The sequence below is a fragment of the Martes martes genome, assembly GCF_963455335.1.
Source record: "Martes martes genome assembly, chromosome: 16".
Lineage (NCBI taxonomy): Eukaryota > Metazoa > Chordata > Mammalia > Carnivora > Mustelidae > Martes > Martes martes.
The window spans coordinates 17,386,584-17,393,679 of record NC_137904.1 but is presented as its reverse complement, the minus strand read 5'-3'; positions in this window follow the sequence as shown (position 1 = coordinate 17,393,679).

Sequence of the window (7,096 nt, the reverse complement as noted above, 5' to 3'; positions counted from 1 at the left end):
GAAAGACTTCACCAAAAAATTGTGAGAGCAGTTACCCAAATTCAGTAAAGTCACAGGATACAAAAATCAACATCCAGCAATCTGTTGCATTTCTAGACACTGGTAATGAAACCTCAAAAAGAGAAATCAAGGTGTCAACCCCATTTACAATAGTACCAAAACCCATAAGACACGTAGGAATAAACCTAACCAAAGAAGTGAAAGACCTGTATTCTCAAATGTATAAAACACTGATGAAGGAAATGGAAGAGGAAAGACATTGGAATGGAAAAACTTACCATGCCCATGGATCAGAATAACAAGCATTGTTAAATTGTCTATACTACCCAAAGCCATCTACACATTATATGCAATCCCAATCAAAATACTACTAGCATTTTTCACAGAGCTAGAACAAACAATCCTAAAATTTGTGTGGAACCACAAAAGACCCCAAACAAGGTAGGCTGGAGGCATCACATATCCAGACCTCAAGTTATATTACAATGTTGTAGTGATCGGGGCAGTATGGTACTGGGACAAATACAGACACATAGATCAATGGGACAGAATAGAAAACCCAGAAATAAACCCACAATTACATGGTCACTAACTCTTCAACAAAGCAGGAAATAATATCCAATGGAAAAGACAGTATTTTCAACAAATAGTGTTGGGAAAACTGGACAGCAACATGAAGAATGAAACTGGACCATTTTCTTACACTGTACACAAAAATGAGTTCAAAATGGATTAAAGAGTAAAATCTGAGATTGTGGAATCATTAAAATGAGCTGTGTGATGCTGTATGGGGCTCTTTCCATAGTATAATGGGACAGTTAGGACCATGTCTGAAATCCTGGGGAACATTTGGGTGCCACTTAGTATTTTATCTACTTAATAATAAATCTTAATGGAAAGTCTAATAACCTAATAAAGACAGGACCAAAAAGGGTGCATATTCCCTAGGAATGAAGGTTCCCATTATACTACAAAGAGGTCACAGGCAGTAAACTCTTTCACACTGGCCTTTACAAATTCTTACTAGATATGTCTCCTGAGTCAAGGGAAACATAATAAAAAATAAACTACTGGGACTTCATCAAAATAAAAAGCTTCTGCACAGTGAAGGAAACAATCAAGAAAACTAAAAGGCAACCTACAGAATGGAAGAAGATATCTGCAAATGACACAGCCGATAAACGGTATCCAAATATATAAAGAACCTGTCAAATTCAACACCCCAAAAACGAATAATCCAATTAAAAAATGGACAGAAGACATAAACAGACATTTCTCCAAAGAAGATATACAAGTAATCAACAGACACATGAAAATATCCTCAACATCACTTGTCATCAGGGAAATACAAGTCAAACTACATTGAGCTATCACCTCACATCTGTCAGAATGGCTAAAATCAACAATATAAGACACAACAGTTCTTGGCAAGGATGTGGTGAAAGGGGAACCCTCTTTAACTGTTGGTGGGAATGCAAGCTGGTGCTGTTTCTGTTCTGTTACCTCCATTCTGTTACCATGGGAAACAGTATGGCGGTTCCTCAAAAAGTTAAAAATATAACTACTCCTATGATCCAGCATTTTTTAAAACAGATTTACCAGAAAAATAGAAAAATGTTAATACAAAGTAATACATACACCTGATGTTTATAGCAGCATTATTTACAACACCTAAATTATGAAAACAGTCCAAATGTCCACAGACTGGTGAATGGATAAAGAAGATGTAGTGTGTGTGTGTATGTGTGTGTGTGTGTGTGTGTGTATACAAACATACAAACAATGGAATATCACTCAGCCATAAAAAGAATGAGATCTTGTCATTTGCAACAACATGGATGGAGCTAGAGAGTATTATGCTAAACAAAATAAGTTAATAGGAAAAAGACAAATACTGTATGACTTCACTCCTATGTGGAATTTAAGAAACAAAACAAAGAAACAAATGGAGAGAAGGAGGGAAAGAAAGAGAGAGAGAGAAAAGATAGAGAGAGAGAGACCTCTATAGTAAACAAACTGATGGTAACCAGATGGGATGTGGGTGTGGGGATGGGCGAAATAGTTGGTGCAGAATAAGGAGTACACTTGTCAGGCAATGGGTGTTGTATGGAATTGTTGAAACACTATATTGTACAATTCAAACTAACACAACACTGTATGTTAACTATATTGAAATTTTAAAAAGAGAATATCCCCTAGAAAGGGGCCTCATTACATAGTGACATATTGTCTACCAGTAGGTCAAAGGCAGCCACTTTTTTCCCCCATTCTTTAAACAGCTAGTAACTTTAAATACTTTAACTTTAAAGTAATTTTAAATACTATTTTAAAACTTTAAATAGTTTTTTAGTACAGTACCAATGAAATACATGCCTGTATCTGGAATCCTGTTGTACAAAGGGGGAAAAAATGTATCTCTATACACTAAACTCTTACATGGCATGTGAGGTACTCATAATTCATTCATTCATGCATGCATGCATACATGCATGCATGAATTTTTGTCTCTTTCTGCTCCCTGTTGCTTTCTGAACATCTATGATCACATTTATATGAGCTAAAATTAAGGTGAATATATATACCAGTTTGTCCTGTACAGTCCCATTATTAGACTCCTTTTACTCACAAGGTATATTCCAGTTTGATCTATGAAGATATAATACAATAGATATCCTCATGATGAGGAGACTGTTCTAGAGTTCTTTTGTTGGTGTTATATATATCCATGTGGGTAACAGAGTATCATAAATTATACACAAAGAAATGGTAGTAATAATAATAATAATTATTATTAATGGTAATAATAATAATTCCAGTTCATTGTGATGTGTTAGTCAATTTCCTGGTTTTGTTAATGTATTCTAGTTATATAAAGTGGTACCAATGGAGGAAACTGGATGAGGTATAAATTATCTTTCTGTACTATTTTTTAAATTTCTTATGAGTATATAATTATTTCAAAATAAAAATTTTATATATATATCTAAATTCCAGTTTGGACAACAAATTATATGACCTCTCAGCTAAATGTACATAGTTTTGTCACACTTAACCCCCTTTCTTGACTTTACAGTTACTTCATGCAACTTCCCTGATAGTGCAGCCACTCTGGAAAACAGCATGTAGTTTCCTCAAAAAGTTGAAAATAGAGCTACCTTATGAACCAGCAATTGCACTACTGGGTATTTACCACAAAGATACAAATGTAGTGACCCAAAGGGGCACCTGCACCCCAAATGTTCATAGCAACAATGTCCATAATAACCAAACTATGAAAATAGCCCAGATTTCTACTGACAGATGGATGGATAAAGAAGATGTGATACACACACACACACACACACACCACTGACAGATGGATGGATAAAGAAGATGTGATACACACACACACACACACACACACACACACATACACATATCCATACACTGGAATATTATGCAGCCATTAAAAATGAAATCTTGCCATTTGCAATGACGTGGTTGGAACTAGAGGGTATTATGCTAAGCAAAATAAGTCAATCTGAGAAAAACAATTATCATATGATCCCACTCATATGTGGAATTTAAGAAACAAGGCAGAGGATCATAGGGGAAGAGAGGAAAAAAAAAAAAAAAAGATGAAACCAGAGAGGGAAACAAACCATAAGAGACTCCTAATCATAGGAAAAAAGCTGAGGATTGCCAAAGGGGAGGGGGTGGAGGGATGAGGAAACTGGCTGATGGACATTAGGGAGGGCAGGTGTTATAATGCGCACTGGTTATTATAAAAGGCAGATGAATCACAGACCTATACCCCTGAAACAAATAATATAGTATATGTTAAATAATTGACTTTAAATTTAGAGTAAAAAGAAAAAAAAGAAATGGTTTTTAAGTTTTTGGAGTCAGGATTTAACGCAGATTGGATGGCAAAGCCAGTGTTCTTTGCCTTATGAGTGAGACTTCCCGACTACCAGCTTGGGAAACAATGGAAAGGATCCAAGAAACTATATTTAAGTTTTGAAAATTAAAGTAACTCTATTAAAAAAGGTGCACCACTTTGGAAGACATTTTGGCAATTTTTAAATAAAGGCAAATACAGGCTTGCTATACAGCACAACAATCTTGCTCCTAGCTAGTTACCCAACTGATGTGAAAATAGATCCATTTGATTCTTTTTGATGCTACATCAATCTTAAAACTTCTGCATAGCAAAGGAAACAACAGATTGAAAAGGCATCCTATTGAATGGGAGGAAATATTTGTAAATACCTAACGAAGTTACATATCCAAAGAAATAATATCAGGATCTCAAAAAGATATCTTCACTTCTGTGTTCATTGCAGCACATTATTTACAATAGTCGAGATATGGAAACAATCCAAAAGCCCATCGACAGATAAATGAATAAAGAAAATGTAATACATACATACAATGGAATATCATTCAGCCTTTAAAAAGAAAGAAACCGTGATATTCAAGACAACAGGGATGAACTAAAGGCCATTAGGCTAAGTGAAAAAACCCACTCACAGAAGGACAAATACTGCATGATTCCGTTTTAGATAGGAGGTATTTAAATAGCCATGCTAGCAGACAAGAAAAATTGAATAGTGCTTGTCAGGAGCTAGGGGGAGAAGGAAATGGAGAATTGGTTTTTTTCAATGGGTATAAGATGTTTTTGTTATATAAGATGAGTAAGTTCTAAAGATCTGATGTACAATATAGTGCCTAAAGTCAATAATATAGTATTGTACACTCTAAAATATGTAAAGAGGATAGATTTCATGTTGTGTTCTTATCAAAAAAGAAAAGAAAAGCCACAAAGGAACAGAAGGAAATCCTTGGAGATTAAGGATATATGCAATATCTTGGTTATGGTGATAGTATCATGGATATAGGGGTAAGTCTATACTCATCAAGATGTATACATTAAAAGTGTGCAATTTTTATCACTTATACTTCTGTAAAGCTAAAAAACAAATGGAGTATAAGGGCAGTGAAAGCTTGGAGAAATAGAAAGAGTTCATTTTTTTGCAGGTTGATTGAAGTTCTCATAGAGCACCAAGAGGAGATGTCTACTGTGAAGATGAAAATAAAAATTGGGAACTGGTGAAAGATCTGCAGATAGAGATGTGGAGATAAGCAGAATATATGAAAGGATTAAAATAATGGATTTAGATGCCATCAGCTAGGGGAGACAATAAGAAACAAACCATCCAAAGTTGGGATTCTAGACAATGCCATACATGGGGTTAAGACTGAAAAATCAATGGCTTTGCCCCTTATTGCTGAGGTGGGGGGAAATGAAGAAATCCTAAAATTAGACAGTCTGAGAAATTAAGCTCAATATTGACCAATTCTGGGACTTTGGCAAGTCATCAAATTCTGCATTTTCAATCTTTAAGATGGTGATAAGATTCCTTTGTGGAATCATCATAAGAGTAAAATAAGAGCATGGATGTAAAACTTGCTTAAAAATTCCAAAATACTGGGGCACCTGGGTGGCTCAGTGGTTAAAGCCTCTGCCTTCGGCTCAGGTCATGATCTCAGGGTCCTGGGATCGAGCCCCACATCGGGCTCTCTGCTCAGAGGGGAGCCTGCTTCCTCCCCCCTCTCTCTCTGCCTGCCTCTCTGCCTACTTGTGATCTCTGTCTGTCAAATAAATAAAATCTAAAAAAAAAAAAAAAAAAAAAATTCCAAAATACTAAGCAGAAGGGAGACACCCTTAAACAGTAAGGCTGTTAACCAGGCTCTGGCTTTCCCATACCTGTGGGAGTAACCTGTAAGGTCCTAGGTATACATTAGCTCCCAGGTAAAAACAAACTAAACTATTGTAGCAGATAGAAGGTCCACTTTAGGTTCAGGTCAGGTCAGAATGTAGACATGAAGATAAATCAGAGGAGAAAATGTTGAAAGACAGAATGATGTGAACCTGTGTTTGGCAAGAGGTAAGTAAAAATCTGCATTCAATGATGAAAGTCCAGTTTTTATCAGAGGTAAGCAGAGGGGCAAGATGCTTGAGTTTTAGTCAATAATAATAATAATAATACCCTGGGAGAGCAGGGTATTATTTAAAGCAGGGTATTATTTAAAGCAGAGTTGTAGTTTAAAAAAAAAAAGCACATGACATATTAGTTGTTTAACAACTGGAGACAGAAAGATCAATTAAAAGCTTAAAAATAATGCTTCTTCAGTCACCTGGGAATAACAAAGAGAAAGACCTTGTTGGCAGGTCACTGAGACCCCCTTTTGCAGTGCAACTACACAACTCCACTTCTTTTATGTATTGAACCATTATTATGTCATTCTATTTTATTTGTGTATTTTTATTATGTTTAATTAGCCAACATATAGTACATCATTCGTTTTTGATGCAGTGTTCAATGATTCATTAGTTGTGCATAACACCCAGTGCACATCACAACACATGCCCTCCTTAATATCCATCACCTGGTTACCCTTCTCCCCAACCCTCTCCCTTCTGTAACCCTCATTTGGTTCCCAGAGTCCAGAGTCTCTCATGGTTTGTTTCCCTCTATGATTTCTTCCCATTCAGAGCTCCCTCACTGCCCATATGATTCTCCATGCTATTCCTTATGTTCCACATATGAGTGAAACCATATGATAATTGTCTTTCTTTGCTTGGCTGATTTTACCCATCATAATCCTCTCCAGTTCCATCCATGTTGATGCAAATGGTAGGCATTCATCCTTTCTGGTGGCTGAGTAATATTCCATTGTATATATGAACCACATCTTCTTTATCCATTCATCTGTTGAAGGACATCTCAGTTCCTTCCACAGTTTGGATATTGTGGACATCACTGCTATGAAAAATGGGGTGCATATACCCCTTCTTTTTCACTACATCTATATCTTTGGGGTAAATACCTAGTAGGAGAATTGTTGGGTTGTAAGGTAGCTCTATTTTTAACATCTTGAGGAACCTCCATACTGCTTTGCAGAGTGGGTGTACCAGCTTGCATTACCACTGTAAGCGGGTTCCCCTTTCTTCTCCACATCCTTGCCAACATTTATTGTTTACTGTCTTGTTAATTTTTGCCATTTTAACTGGTGTAAGGTGGTATCTCATTGTGGTTTTGATTTGTATTTC